Consider the following 17,054-nt stretch of genomic DNA (forward strand, 5'->3'; position numbering starts at 1 on the left):
CCATCCTGTGGGAATGAGGTCCTGCAATGAGTCAGATAAACAGAGATGAACACCCAGTTTGCAACACATTCATTAATTTCAGACATCCCTACCATCCACATTAGAGACAGACTTTTTGTTGCTGGTTTTCATCTTCCTCAAAGACACCAGAGATGAGTTAAAAGGGTGTGGAATTCCTGTGTACTCCTATAAGTGCACCTGGTCAAAAATGCCACTAAGAATGTTCATTTGCAGCAATTCAGTCCTGACAGTGGTGTTAAACCAAACTTATTCCAGTTTGAAATCTATGAATGGAAAGCCACACAAAGTTCTGGCCCACAGTGTTTACCCCAAGAACTTTTCCAGGTTTCCAGAAAAGCATGTCAAAGAAGGAAGAGGAACTTACAGACCAATATTAAAGTAAGGAAGACCATTATTAGAATAAGGAATGAAGTCCTTCATGCATTCAGGCACAAGGAGTTAGTGATACGAAGAAAAGATGATAGAAAAACTCAAACCACTAATCAACTAAAAAACTGAAAACAAAAGACTCCACTACTCTGTAACAACATTTGTTTAAATATTAAGTAATAAATGTAAGGAAGTCATTATCCTACAATAACAAAGTCTACCTTTATCTTTATTTTAATAAGAAATTTCCTTTATCTCCCCAGCTATAATAAAACAGGAAAGGAAAAAAACAGCCACAAAAATGAGCCATTCTGCAGTGCACAACAGGCCCACTTTTGAAGTAACACACATTCTTATGCAATGTTAACTATTGGAAAGAGCAACAGAGAATAGTTGCTCATTAGAAGTGAACTGACACCAAATATCCAAGTTCTCATTACCTACTGATCATTTCCACATGCATTTTCACATTTTAATTGACACACAATACCTAAACATCTCTACAAGCCCATGTGAAAATGGGTGGGATAACAGAAGTTGCCTCAGATGGATTTCTTTGAGTCACTGCATGTCAGAACTCATCCCCATATGGGCCACCAATTGTTGGTGTCAGTGCTTGGCACCAATTGATGGTGGATGGAACTGACTATCACTGCTAGTTTATTATCTTATTATAAAACTTTCATATCTTCTCCCTGTGACTCACTGGCAGCTCCTCACAGGACTGACCCCTTTTCTCTTTCTTCACGTGCTGGCTGACTTCTTCCTGCCCCTATGACAACCACCTAACTCTTTCTATCCCCAGCAGCACACACTGACCCTCCCTGTCCCCAACATGACCACCTAACCCCTGCTCCTCAACCAGCTGAGCCACCCTTTTATATAACACCCGTCCTTGTTGGACTATCCTTATGGAACACAACTATGACCTATTAAGGGCAAGTCTGTTCCTACTCCTTGGTAATTAGTACGGCTGCAACTCCTCAGGGGTGAGATTGCCTTCAGCACTATCTCTATTCTCCTACAATCCATCCTCCCACAACTGCACTTCTCTCCTCCCACAGTTGACTTCTGTAGCATGGCTTCCACCTTTTGGTGGTGGCTAGCCCTTGTCATGATCATTCCCCAGTCTTCCACGTACTGGGATGGGTATTCCCAGAAAGCACAAGGAGTTGGGCAGACTTGCCTCATTTATTGCAGTTTGCATTTAGGTGTAGTATTTTGTTTTCTAAATAATCCCTTTTCCTTACTTATGGTGTTCCTTTCCCATTGACTGAAGTGGTCTCAGGTGTTTTACTCCCTTGCTGTCAGGGCTCAGCTCCACAGCTTCTGTCTGTGTACTTTCATTAACTTGGAGATCCAGCATGCACCTGAACACAAGAGTGAAAGGTTCTGTGTCCCTGAAATGCTGCAATTATTATTGTAAAGAGCTTCCTTTTTTTTTTTTCTTTGATAGATTTTTGTTCAAGAACTCATCCCTCCCATTGCCTTTCAACTATGTGCTATTCCACATGCCCTTCAATTCTGTTTTAGTTAGTACCCATCAATCTTCTGCTCTCTTATCATAAACAAGTCAAAAACTAGTGTATTGTCTTCTTAACAGCAAGTTACAGCACAACCACTTTAAAGTCACAGTCAACAATAATCACAAAGACTCATCTTTACATTAAAATGTTGAAGGATAATGCCTGTGTGGTTATTTCTATGCTGTCAGAAAATTCAATTTACAAAAGACCAAGGCCTGAAAACACAGGACTCAGAAGTCATCCTCCTATTCCATCACCTCAGACAACTCCTATCACAATTACTTTTTCCTCTGATTTCTTCCCTCACATTAAGTTTGTGGGAAGGGCCAATGTCCAGGTACTAAAAACCCCAAAGTCCTCTTACACTTATTCCTGGCATCAGCTTAGGGCTTCAGGCACACAGAACAAGTAAACCAAGATACTCACCAGGAAGGGCTCCTCTTCAGGAAAGCCAGGCCGTATCAGGTGCCCACATATAAATACATTAATGCTATTATACCATTGAACTCAACTGCAAGTCTTTTCACAGAAGAAATTACACTGTTATCAAGTATGTTCATGCATTAAATGGATTTTATGTCTGGTTGCCTATTATTCATAGTGGTATTTGACCTGGAATCTACTTGCGGGTCCAAGGTGGAGATTGGAACTATTCACACAGCTGGGGGGTTAAAGAAGGAAAAGGGGATTAAAGAAGCAAGGAAATGGGATCAGAGAAGCATGGTTTTAGAGCAGCTAGAGAACAACACCTCCAAACCCATCAGCTCACATAAATTTTCCTCCCACTCACCCTCTCATCTCTATAAAAGGTAAGGGCTCACAAAACTCAGTCCAGCCCATTAGGAAGATGAAAAGAAGTAAAGCACTTGGAGCTTTACTCTTCTATCAGAGATTCATCAACCAAATCGGGGAAGAACACCAGCAAATTAGTAAAACCTTTCCTATTGATCACAGTACATTTCCTCACTTCCTGAACCCTGAAATTGTTCAGGCAGGCAAGACTAGACAGGAGGGAAAGGAACCTGTCTCGTGGGCAGAAGACCTGAGTTCATTTCTTCCCACCAAAGCACTGTTTGTGCTTGGGCAAGTCAATATATTCTTTGATTCCTCGACTGAAGGACAGCGATTATCCCGCATCACTAAACCCCAAGAAGGTGAGTGAATTAGACCGTGAACTCCCCATATGTTAGCGGGAAGAATTTAAGAATCTTTTGCAGAGTAATTTCACACACATACATTGTCTTATTGTTCCAGTCAGTCAGCAAGTCTTTGCTCTCTCTTCCTGTCCATGGGCTGGAGGTAACTGCTCAGAGCTGCCTGTGCTGGTCAATATTGCTGAAACTGGGCAATATCCAAGAGCAGCTGCCCAACAGGAACAGTTCCACCAGCTAACTACAACAGGAGTCCAATCGTACTTTCTCAGGGTTGATTTTACCACTCACAGATATGACCTGCTGTGTTTCTTTATTACCCCTGATAGCTAGATTCTTGGAAAATAACTAATGTGTTCCAAGTAGGAGCCTATGCAATGGATCGAGCTCTTTTCACCAAGAATAGTTTGCGCTGTTCTTTGTAATTTATGCAGTTAGTCATTTGCCTTTTCTATTCTTCCCTTAGAGAAAATTCACTGGATTTAGGACTACATTGTCTCTTGTGAGAGCACATCTTATAACAAATGTAAGTTCAGTCATGGGGCTCTGCACTGAAGACTTCTTAACCTGTTCTCAGAATGATACCTGGAACTGAGAGGAGAAACTGCACACAGGAGCCATGCTCCATGAGCACACAAGAAATATGATTATACAAAATCCAAGCTGTACAGAGATCCCAGCTGTAGTTGCAGTTTGAGTAAGCCTTCAAACCATTATAAAACAGCCTTTTTTTGATCCACCTGTTGCCTTATATTTATACAAGTGCAACCTAGCTTGCTGTATACAAATGGTCTCAGAAAGCCTTATAGGTCCCTGGTTCTCAGCATCTTCCTTGCTTCATTGAAACTGGGATGAGTTGAGAGCTGAGGACTGTAAAACCTTCCCTCTGGATAGAAATATATCAGACTTACTTAAAACTGTTTCATCCATTTAATAAATCATGTTGTAATAAAGTCTACAAGTGGAACTGTTGCTGAAAACTGTGTTGCCTTGTGAACAAAGTTAATCACTGAAAACAGTTTTCCAGAGATCTCAGACTGAAGAGTGAAGCCCCACAACTCCTTTGTTTAATTATCCAGAGGTAGCTGGATCAGCCAAGGAGCCTCCACTTTTAGGTTCACTACACAGTGGAAGTGCTGAGCACCAGGGACCACCCAGTGGCAATACCATCAGCAATACTCACAAGAAAAACAAGGTGATGGTGTTATTCTAAAAAAGATTCAGTAACGTGAAAACATATTTTATAGAAAGTAAGCAGCAAATAAACCTGGGGAAAATACAAAGCACTTCATGCTCCTTGAAGTAGCCAAGTGACTTTTTATTTGGGGCTGCATTTCAGCCCAAAGTATCAGCTTATATCAGCTAATTTATATATCTGATTCCCTGTTCTAAGCTCTCTGCTAACAGTGAAATACAACAGAGCCTGACTGTATTTTTTTTTATATCAGCCAGTATTCTTAGTTCTGGATTCTTTCAGATACTGTTTCTCCTTATACAAGGCTTTGAGTTAAAAGCAAGTAACGTAATGGTAGTATATAATACTAATGATAATGGAACGTTGAAATAGGTTGTTGTGCTCATCAGCACTATCATCTCAATGCTACTGTGCTGAAACACACAGCTAACCTCTGAAATTACTTATATGTCTTCCTTAAGCAGGGAATCTATTATTTTTTACATGGTCTCTAGAAGGAGTCTTACCTTGAAGTAAAAAATGGGTGCACAGTTGCTAGGAGGCTCAAAGGATAAAGCATGATTCAGAAGACATCCACAGAACTTCTTGCAGGTCCTAGAAGAGCTATTGACAGTCCTGCCTGTACAAGGTGCTTTCAGGCAATGCACCTTTTTGAGCAGGACTCTGAGAGAAGGATATCAGAATATTCAGAATAATTCTTATAAGGAGTCAAAAGGGCTGGATTAGGACTGATGCAGAAGAGGAGCACCTTGCAAGGTATCAACCACTATAAAGAGCAAACACTAGAGCTTCTCCCAAGATTCAAGTGGGTCACTAAGCTTTTTTGAATCAGCAGCCACCTGTGGTTCAACAACTACATTTCTATTCACCAGAAAAAGTGCAGAGTAACATCTGTCACCACTGGACAGGCTGAGACCAGTGTGGTGTCAAACATTGCCTACAAGCTCTTTATTTGTTTTTATAGATTCCTCCTGTAATGCAAGCCACAAGTTCTCTCCTTCCCCATGGTCCTACGTGCACCTCCAGAGCAGCTGTAGCAGACACTGGATTTCAGTGGACAGCAGGGGGGAAAGGAGCAGCCTCAGCCCATCTCAGGGCTCTGCCTGGTGCAGCAATGGCCCCATCTGCAGTGGCACTTCTTCATGGCAGGGTGCCTCACAAAGGACACTGAGACATCTGCAAGCTGGAGAGATAATCCTCCAAAACAGCCTCCTTTTCACATGGTCAGATGGGACTGCTCAGCTCTATAACCTATATTATTTCTTAAAAAAAAAAAAATAAAAACACAAACAGAAAAGACAAACATGGCTAACACACAGAAGTGTCACCCTCTTGAATTCTTGAGTCCTTAGCAAAAGCTGAAGAATTACAATGGTGTTGCTCTGGTGAGCCACCACTACACACTTCCTCCTTTCTAAAGGTTCTTGAGTCAAATCATGTCTTGATCTTTTTTATGATGGGGAGAAAAAAAAGGTCTTTCATTAAATAAAGAGTTTTTCACCCAAAAAAGTCATGGTAGTTGTGGGTGTTTTTGTTTAGGGTGGTCTTATTTTGCTTGGTTCTGGGGGAGGCATGAATGGTATTGGGGATTTAGGGGTAGGGTATTTTTCTTTGTTAGATTTGTTGTTTCAAGGGAGTCGGCTTGAATTTTTTTTAGTTTGCTATTGTCTCACAAAGAAGATCTCATAACAGAAATCTCTGTCATCTTGGCAGTGGATTTTGATAGCAATGGAGCCTATTAGTCACACAGAGCTGAATAGTTCAGATAGCTTTCAGCACATATTACTGGGATTTACTCTTTAAAAGGCACGTTTTTTACAGATGGAATTAAGATTTTTTTACCCAGGGCTTGTGACACATGGTTCTAGCAGCATTGAAGTTCCACAGTCAAGTGGCTTTCAGCAACACCAAGTCAGTCATGTCAGACATGACTCCATGTTCTTTAGTCTACCCAGAAGAAATCCAGTTATTTACTGCTTTTGCAGAGGTTCCAAGAACTACAGTGTATTCCCAGAGGGCACAGTCATTGCACAAAAAAAAAAAAAAAAAAAAAAAAAATTAAGGAGGAGAGAAAAATGAAAAATCCTATCTATTTGTTTTAACTGTGTTTAGATCAATCTTCACTACACCAGGCCTGCAGAGAGCTTCCAGAAACAAACTAAAAAAATGTTGTATGGTATAAAATAACTTCAATAGCACAAGCCAGAACTCTGGAAGGTGACAATATCTTCACTTGTCTGTTCCTGACATCTCCAGGATAACAATACTGAAAACAATTTTCATTAGAGATCTTTATCTGTAAGAAAAATCTCCCAATGGTACCAAAGCCACAGCTTGCCTAGCTCCCTTTTTTTTCTTTGTATAGTGAAGAAATAATGTCTCCAGACCTTTAACCTTACAAAGCTGAACTTGATTCATATGGTAGCCAATAGCTTTGAAATCAATAGTTTTACTCGTGAATAATTCTGTATACATGCTCAAGTGCTTACATGTTCGAGGTCTAAATGAAGACAAAGTACTATGGCACTGAACATAAGGTCTCAACTAAATACAGTAGAGTGTAACTAATCATTTGTTTTACATTTGCTGCCACAGAGAAAGGAGAATTGAAGAATTTAAGTCCGTTGTGTTACTGTGAATTTAACTTTTTGTTCTTTATCCTTGAAAATCTAAGTAATGGAAAGCAACAACCTGCAACTATAACGGGTGACATTACTGAAAGTCATGCAAATCCTTACATGGATTTAAAGGGGAGTGAGAGAGGTGCTTCAAAATACCCATCTTGGTTTGTACAAGAAACTGTGTGACCAGCAGGGCCAGGGCAGTGATTGTCCCCCTGTACCAGGTGCTGGTGCTGTGTCCAGTTTTGGGCCCCACACAGCAGCAAAGACACTGAGGTGCTGGAGCAAGTCCAGAGAAGGGTAATGGAGCTGGAGAAGGGTCTGGGGCACAAGTCTGATGGGGAGCAGCTGAGGGAGCTGTGGGGTGTTTAGCCTGGAGAAAAGGAGGCTCAGGAGGGACCTTATTGCACTTTACTGAAAGGAGGCTGCAGCCAGGTGAGGGGCAGCCTCTTCTCCCAGGTAACAAGCAAGACATGTGAGGAAAGAGTTTCAAGCTGCACCAGGAGGTTTGGGGCAGATATTAGGAAAGACATTTTCACTGAAAGTGTGGCCAAGTATCAGAACAGGCTCCCCATGGAAGTGATGGAGTGGAAATCACTGCCTCTGGGAGCATTCAAAAACATGCAGATGTAATCTTTGGGGAGGTGCCTTAGTGGTGGACCTGGCAGGCTTGGGTTAATAGTTGGACTCTAGGATCTCAAAGGTTTTTTCCAGCATTAATTATTTGATGATTTTATTCTCCACATCAGCATAAGATCGGGTGGATTCACACTGGAACTCCCCCCTTCTCCTAATTTAGGTGTGATTCTTCACTCTTTCACTGATACGGTCTCTATTTCATCACGATTTCCAAATAAATAGGATGTGGATCTACCCTTTTTTCCTAGCACTACCATAATCCAAGTAGGCCTTTACCCACACACACACAGAAGAGGGGAAAAGAAAAGCATTTATTCTGCCTTTATCACTAACACTGGCTGATGCAGATTTAACACACAATTCCTTAAAAGGGGGAGAGGTATCAGGAATCATGTGGGAAGTGCCTCAGCAGCCAGAACTCAAAGCACTAAGCCCTCTATCAAGTGAGCTGTGAGTCATCACAGCCAAAAGAGATAATCAGGTTAGCAGATTTTATGCTGAATACATTTGATATAATTTTTAAGTTTCTCTTCTAAAACTTTGGTTCCCTAGAGAAAGATCATTAAAGTGGTTAAGAGATATGATTAAAAACATGAAATAGTTGACATATGCTGAAATTCAAACTTTAATGTTCAAGCAAAAAAAGAAAGGTATTTCTTAAAGCATACTCAAAACTACTGTGTTAATAATTTTGGTTCATTATTTTAGCTTGCTTCTGTCAGTGGTGCTGTCTCCCACATGTTCTACAATAACTGAACAATACTAGGCATTAAAAGGTTAATAGAAAAAGCCAAGTACCAAGCACAGGTACCTTAATAATTTACCACTTTGTCTCCCACATCAGAAACCAAAACATTCAACAATTAGACTATCCATTTTAAATGCAAAACATTCCAAATGGATAAAACACTCTTGAGGCTGAGTTTACTCATCTCAGAAACCCACAATATGAGGATCCAAGTTTGCTCCTAAAATAATGAAAGAGAAAAATCAAATTACAATTTTTACAGATACCCTGATAAAAGCCATATCTGTTGTAAATTAAGGTACCAAAACCTCATTAGAAAGACTTCCAGCTTCTTTATATACCTGTAATCCACATAAATCAGGAACCTCAGGTCAAATTCCCTAATAAAATAATTGCTTTATACATTTTCCTTACCTGAATACAGCTAAAGTAAAACACTAGCTTGTTCAGACAGCTATTCATTTATGCTTTTCTACTCGAGAGAGAACACTTTGTGCTTATCTTCCTTTATTTTAAGGGAACTGCTTTTGCTAGGTGCTGCTGCACTTGGCTGTTTCTGCTGATGTAACCAGGACTTTCCATCACCTCCTGGGACCTGGCTCTCCCACTCTTCAGCTAAGAAGGACCTGTTCTAGGGAAGCTCTCATGTTCAGGTTTTAAATACTTCAGCAGCACTACAACTAGAGGAATTGCTTTGTGCATTTGTTGTAGGCGGCACTAATTAAATGCTCTGCCTTTCAACAGGTCTCTGATCTTTCTTCTCTTTGGGTGAGGAGCCATAGCTAGCAGCTGTTCCCTCTGCTAGGTTTGGGTGTTATGCAATTGCTCCAAACCTGTATTTCAGAGAGTTTGGTGGCAAAGCCAAGGCCCTGGTGCTGTGCAGCCTCGCCCAGACCCATCCATGCACTGAGCCTCCCAAATGCTGACTTCCTTCTTCCTCTGTGTGCTATTTAGCTCTTGGGGTGTTGCCTCTTAAAGTTTCATTCAATTTGTTTTCTATTCCTATTGACTGTTCTATTGACTTGATTTCCAGGTGTGTTTCTTATTGTTCCTATGTTATTTTGCCAGGAATAACTTTATGGGTTGCTCTCCTTTTTGTCTAATATTTACATTGTTTCCTTGCATGTTAATTAGGCTAACAAAAAGTGAAGAAGGATCTCTGGGACTGCTGAAGGATGTAGCCCTCTCCTTTGACAGCGCAGAAATAGGAACAAGAACAGAGCCTGTTAAAAAACCTTTGCCTTGTTTTCTCTTCACTTGATTCAAGCAATATAGCAAAATTCTTAGAGAAGGGTGAGTTTGGAATCTATTTTATAAACTCACTTTTAGAACAAAGTAAGAATAAAACCATCTTCCATGCCTGTCATGGATTGAAGAGAGAATAATAAACCAAGCTGTGCAATGTATTTCCTTGGGGATATCCTGTCAGAGTGTCTTTGGCATTTTCAACATCACTGGAGTTTGCAATGGATTGTTAAAACTGCTGTTAAACAACTAGTAAATCAGAGGAACTCTACGGTGTGTTAGTGATATCAGCAGGGACAAAATTGAGCAATGTGTCTGATTTGGGGCTTATGCAGGACAATGAGAAGGAGATAATAAATCCTTCTACATAAGGGATGTGGGCCTAAGATGCCTTTCAGGAGGTTATAACTGAAGAGATAAATACAAGTCATTACAAGTCATTAAAATGCCGAATGAAAGAAGAAAAAAACCATCTGCAGCAGATATAAGAATTTAGATTTATTGTTTTATTCCCTCTAAGCTGCTATTCAAATACATATTGGATGTACTATTTTCAATGTTCTGATCTTTAATTCTGTGTTACTGTCATAAAAGCAATCTAATATAAAGACAGAAGCTTTAGCAATAGCAATGAGTAAGCACACACCTTCAAGGATGGGGTTTTCATTACATTAAGGTGCCTAAATAAATCCAAAATCTGCTCCTTCACTGTCTATCTTACAGGTAGGTTTGGTGAGAGAAAAGGTGGAGTATAAATAATTAAGCAGAGAACTTTCCTTGTTTTAAAACATACAGTATAATCTCCACTGTTATTTTTGTACTTATATATATTTTTACTTCTATCTCTTTGAATATCAAATTACTCTCTCAAGCATTTCTATGCTATCCATTTTCCTCTGTTCTGATGGACAAATTCAAACTTTTTACATGAGCAGGTAACATTTTTCCTGAGCTGTGGTGAAATCAAACTTCACTTTTGTAAAGCAGAAGTGGAAAAGGGGGCAGTAAATAAATTTCAAATTATTAATACAATGTTGTCCCAAAAAATGTAATTCAGTAAAGAGGTATGCTTACCTCATTGGAAGGGTTTTTTTAGTTTGTTTTTCTCAAACCATTTATAATATCTCAGGTAAGACAAAAAAAGAAAAGCAGTTTTCCAGGTACATTGGTTATGTTCCTGAAACCTCCATCTACAGAAATTTAATACCTCTTAAGTATAAACTTATTTCTCCATGAAAAAAACAATTCTTATTTTGTAAAAGTTTTTAAACATTCATTTTTTTTAAATAAAATTAGGTTTATACCTTCCACAATGTGTCATTTCTGTCTCCCACTCCCTAGAAAATGGGTTTGGGATGCTTTGGTTAAACATGCTGTCTAATTTACACAGATTTTGACTGAGTGCTAAAGGATTCAAAAGTTTTAATTTTCTCTGATTTTCATTTGAGTAGAGAAGTAGCCGGATAGAAGAGAAAAAAAATTTATAATTTCTAGTGGGTGAGAGAATGCATCAGGAACTCCTTCCCTCGTACACATTAAAGAAGAAGTATTTGGGATTTTCCAGCTACAAGGAAATATTCAATTTATACTACGTTGGATACTGAGAATCCAACCCCAGAAACTCCACTTGAAACTGAGTTTTAGTATGGTTTTTAATCAACCTCTTGTGTAAAATGTTTCCTCCTATTCCACATAAGACCTCAGGGACAGACAGTCTCGAGTGTAGCCAGTCAATGGCAGAGAAATTGCCATTTAAGCAGCTCCTGAGGTTGGAGATGGGATCTTGTGGGGTGCCTGGGAGGTCTGGGCAGGGAGGAGTTTCTCATTAGGGTCCAAAAATGCTGCAAAAAATATTAATATTTCTCAAAACTGAACACAAATTTAAAAAACTCCTCCCATCCTTTGTTCCAGTTTCATGAATCTGTGCTTAAAGCAAAGCAGACACTTCATCAAGCTGAAATTTCATTAAGCAGAAATTTAGGATTTTTGGGAGTGCTCTGTGTTGACTTGGAGCTTTTATATTTCATCAGCTGATGTAACAGAACACTGAAGAAATTGCTGAGTTAACAGTGGACGCTCTGTAAATCACGAATTTCTGTACTAGCTTTTTGAATCTAAGAAATGCAATCGTTGCTACACTTTGTTTAAGCCAATCTCCTAAATCTTTGGCACTCCTGCGTTTTGCAAGGAATCTGCTGCCCTCTGTTGATTAGTTGTATGAAATGTGACACGAAACAACTTTTTCAGTCTTCAAAGTCCAAACACGAATAGGTATTTGACTATTGTTCCTTAAGATCTGAACTTTTATAGTGCAACCCTTAAAATGATGTAAGGTGGGCTTTTTTTAATTTCAGAAATACCAGCTAAAGATGATACTATTATTGTGAAAAAACTGGTGATGTGCATAATTTTTATTTGCTACTTACAATAAAATGGGTACATACATTTGGAATGTCATTTCATTCATTATGCGTGCAATATTTCACATGACAAATCGTTGCTCATACAGGGGCATGTGCAATGTGTATGGTAAATTTATTGTTTTGAACTCACACTGCAGTCTAGTGGCATTGAAAAGCCTGAGTGAATGCCCTCACCACTGCACTCTGCTTTTCATGAGCTGGCAAGCAAAATAAAAATAAAAAAAAATAAAAATTAAAAGAAGAAGAAGAAGAAGAAGAAGAAGAAGAAGAAGAAGAAGAAGAAGAAGAAGAAGAAGAAGAAGCACAGAACTTTTGACTAAAGAATTAAGCATGTACTACACTGCCTCTGGGAGCCAGAAATCTCCTGCTGAAGCCTCAGAAAGCACAAACAAGAAACCTACAGCAACTTTGTAGCTGTCAAGGCAGAGACTTGCTTTCCTCGCCCTTTCTGTGTCACCAATCTCTCTTGAAAGATAAACAGGACTAGTTACTTACAATATTGAATTGCAAACTACTGCTTGGAAAAAATATCTTCTAGTTAAAGCCTCTGTCAAAGCGAGAGATGTCCTGGCATGGTAAAGAGCCGAACAATTAGCAAGGACTGCATTTAACAGATGGATTTTACATTTATGTAGCTCCTGCTGGGAAACACAGAGGCATTGCTGAGACTGCAGCATGCACGAGTTACTGAAAAAGAGTAGTGGTTAAAGAACTGTCTCTTTGTTTTATGTAACAAGTCCTGAAATCCGGGAAGAGCTTCCTTAAACACCTACCCAGAGTTGTTCATATCTCAAGCCCAATGTTTTGCAGCCATTTATTTCACAGTTAACCTGCTGAAACTTCTGCTCTTGATGGGACCGTGGCTTTTGTTTGGTGCTGCATCTCTGGCAGAGGGGATGTGTAAGGATGCAGCAGCAGGTTCTGCACTCTGGTGAAGGTTCCCAAGTGTTCCTTTGGCACAAGTCAGTTCTCAAGCAGAATCTCTGAGCAGGTTTGAATGATGAAAGCTGGCGCTAGTTTTAGTGCCAGGTGAAAAAATACTTTTTAGGGCATTACTCTGTGCTTATCTTTGTTCCTCCCTTACAAAAGGGTTTTAGGGATGATAGTGATTGCCAGTCTGATAGCAGCAGTGTGGGATTGGACATTCAATCTTTAGGTGCTTATCTGCACCTTACCTTCTTGGAGGTGGGGTTCTGATGCAAAGGTTGGAAATCCATGGGAATATTATTGCAGCTTTCAACATTCAACAGTCCCTTCTCAAATACTCACTGAAGGGTTTGTCAGACCACGCTTGAGTAGAAAATAGGTAGCAGCAAAGTCTGTGTTTTTTGCTATCATCAGGGTTGTATATTCTGCTTTCTCCCTAAGGAAGAAGCAGAGGATCATTTATAGAGCCACTTATGTAAACCCAAAAATACTGACTTTTCTGGCCTACTGTTCAATTTACTCCCTGGACACTCTGTATAATCCTTAAACAATCTCTTGGACTCTAGAAATTTTAAAGTCAATAGAGCTGATCCTTAATTAAGTGGAAATGCTCTTGTCTGGGCAGGTCAAACTTACCTTTTTAATTGCTCAGAAGAAATAAATTTGATTCCTCTGAAAGAAAAAAATCATGTTACAACTTAATTGCTTTTTTCACTGAAAGTCTTTAAGTAGGTGTCAGTGAAATCTTTCCCACTCACAAGCCTGTAATTCTGCAGAGAGAAAAAAAACTAGAAATTGCTGGGGTTTAGCATATTTCAAACTGATTTAAGAACACAATAGAAAAAACAAAGAAATCTAAAACCAGTGTTAAAACAAATGTTCTGTCTGTTTATTTAGACCATATGTGTTTTCAGTAAGAAAACTATGAAACTGATTTGTCTGAGGTCAGGTTCATGTACCTGGGTCCAGCATTGATCAGTTGCTTAAAGAAACAATAATCCAGAGGAGTTCCACCAAATGCACCGTGCAAATCATCTCTGTGCACAGCTCCCTCAGCTCTTCATTCTCTGCACTCCCCAAGCACCTCTGTGGACAAAAGGACATTCTGTGGGTTCTGGGTGACACTGTCCTGGATATCAGAGTCCAGAGCATCCCTCTGGCTGCCCTGGAGGACTCGAGCCCCTGGCAAAGAGCCCAGGAACCTTGGCAGCAAATGAAAAACACCTTTGGATTCAATTTTAGCCTGTGGGAGAGGCTGCTGACCTTATATGAGGAATTACAAGCAAAAAGGGTTTGAATGATATAATAAGGAAATTGACACAGGGTGGAAAAGTAGAATTTTGGGAGTTTTTAGAATGAAATTCAGGGGTACAAGATGGAGGAACCTGGGCGTGCCCTACCTTCTTCTTCCTTCTTCTTGTCCTCCATGTCTCGGTGTGATGGTGACACTTTTCTATTGGTTTAGGACAGGGACACCTTGTCCAACGTAAGTTTTAGGTATTGGTATGGGAATTATAAACATGGTACATGTAATTTTGGGTATATAATGTGGGAGCTGCCTGGGGCAGGAGGGAGACTGCCATGGCTTCTGTGCTAGCTGGACCTCAGCAGGTCAGAGAGAAACTATTATAGATAAAGGAAAATAAACAACCTTGAAAACTTGGCTTCACGCATTCCAGACCTCTTCTTCAGCAGCTGGGCTGGGGAAAAAAGGACTTTCACACTGTTGGGGACTTGCCCAGTGACACCAGCACTGGACAGTGGAGTCTCTTTGCTTAGAGACTCTGCTCTGTGGTCACTTTGTCAGAAGCAGGCCCAGGTGTGGCTGCTGCTGGCCCTGTGCTGCTTTGGACGTTGGTACTGGAGGGTCACTGTCAGACACCTCAGCAGAGGTGCTTTGCTGTTACTCTGCTCATAGAACCCTAGAAGGGTTTGGGTTGGAAGGAATGGTAAAGATCATTTAGTTCAACCTCCCCTGCCATGGACAGGGACACCTTCCACCAGACCAGGCTGCTCCAAGGCCCTCCAACCTTTCCTTGACACTTCCAGGGATGGGGCATCCCCAGCTGCTCTGGGCAATCTGTGCCAGAGCCTCTTTGCCCTCATGATAAAGAATAATTCCTTGACATTTAATCTAAACCTCCCCTCTTTCAATTTACATCATTCCCCATATCTTGCCACTCCATGCTCTTGTTACAAGTCCCTCCCCAGCTCTCTGTAGGCCCTTTAGATACTGAAAGGCTGATGTAAGGTCTCCCCAGAGTCTTTTCTTCTCTAGGCTGAGCAACCTCAACTCTCATGCCCTATCTTCATAAGGGACGAGCTTCAGGCCTTCTGAGCATCCTTGTTTCCCTCCTCTGGACACTCTCCAACAGGTCCATGTCCTTCTAACACTGTAATCTCCAGAGATGAACACAGTTCTTGTATTTGTCCTTGTCTGGAGATCATTCTTTTACTTTTCCTCAGAATATCCTTCCTTGGCTTCTCATGAAGATGCTTATGACAGTATAGAGAGAAGCAATTCTGGCTTTCAGATTCTGAATTTTTATTTTTCATATGGATTTTCATCTGTATTTTCATATTTTTCAAATAACTTCTTTGTCATGCTAAACTAAATGTGTTCCGAGCCATCTGGTGTTCTAAAAGTGTCATCTAGTTGAATATAGAAAAATTTGCCTCTTACCACTTCTCTTCACCTTCTGTCACGGTTTTACTCCAGACAGCAACTAAGCATCATACAGCCACTTGCTCATTCCACACCTCCAGTGTGATGGGGTGGAGAGTCAGAAAAAAGGCAAAACTCGTGGGCTGAGATACAGTTTAATATTTGAAATTAGGTAAAAAAATGATCATGATAATAATAGTATTATTTTTATACTGAATCAAAACCACAGCACTGTACCTGCTACTAGGAAGAAAACTATCCCAGCTGGAAGCAGGGCACCTTCTCAATCACCTCTTCCTACTTCTGTTGTTAGCTGCACATTGGATTGTAATTTCATTTGTGCTGTAAGGTTGTATAATTTAATGATAGGGCTCAATGTCTTTAAACAATTCTATGATTCTGTGATTTACCTGTGAGATCAAAATCTCACAACTTCTATGTAAAACCAGTCCTCAACACTTCAGCTAGTCACAAAGACTCTAAGCAATTTTAAGTAAAAGCAATGTGAAAAACGAATTTTGTCAACTTCTTATGCTTATGTATATATATATATATATATATGTGGATTATAGTGTTCCATACATTCAACAATAACATTTCAAAGGGTTCTGTTAAATTCAGCAATTTCCTGGTGGCTCATTTATACCAAATAGACTTAGCCTGCCCCGTCAAATCACTGCAGCTGCTGCAGAAGACTCCCAGCACTTTTTGTAATTCTAATGGGTGACTGTCTCCTGATGGATTAAGGTCCTTACAGTCTCCATCCATAAGTTAATTGAGCTGAGTCAGTCTGGGCTCTGAAGCCCTTCCTGAAAATGAACTCTTATTAAGGGTAAATACTCAGTAAAGTGTAAGTATAGTACAAATAACCAGAAAGTGCACTAGCAAACTCTGGAGATGGAGCTCAGGCTAGGAATACAGAAAGAAATATCCATCTCCTGTCATGCAGGTTAAAAAGTGTAGGCAGGTGTGATATGACACCTTTCACTTTGCTATATATTAGACATATCTGCTGTTATTTTTTTATGTGATTTCAGGAGCTGGCTACTGCACTAAGAGCTTTGGGTATGACTTCCTAAATGTTCCTTACCTCCCACCATTTGAGTCTTAACATATTCTGTATAAGCAATTATTTGGAAAAAACATTGCTTAATAATCCAATTTACTTTGCTTTAATGGCAGAACAGCAAGACTTATGGATAGAAAAGCAGTAGATGAGCTGTCTTCTGACTGTAGTGAACTTCAGTGGGAGGACTTCATGATGCTCTTCTAAAAAAAGCAAAGGAAACTTTTGCCTTGATAGAACTTCCATGGGTGGATATGAAACTTGTTAGGAAAAATATTTGAGTAGCTCTCAGCAGCTTAGAGCCAAAATGAAAGAGGTACATACAACCTGGCTCCTGTTTGGTTCAACAAACCCATCTGTGACAGGTGGCACAGAATTTGCAGTCCTTGAGAATGTTGGTGGGCAGGGTTAGAGCCCAGCATGACCCCAGAAAAGCAGAGTCCTGGGGATTGGTTGGT

The sequence above is a fragment of the Lonchura striata genome, chromosome 4, assembly GCF_050655825.1.
Source record: "Lonchura striata isolate lonStrDom1 chromosome 4, ASM5065582v1, whole genome shotgun sequence".
Classification (NCBI taxonomy): Eukaryota; Metazoa; Chordata; class Aves; order Passeriformes; family Estrildidae; genus Lonchura; species Lonchura striata.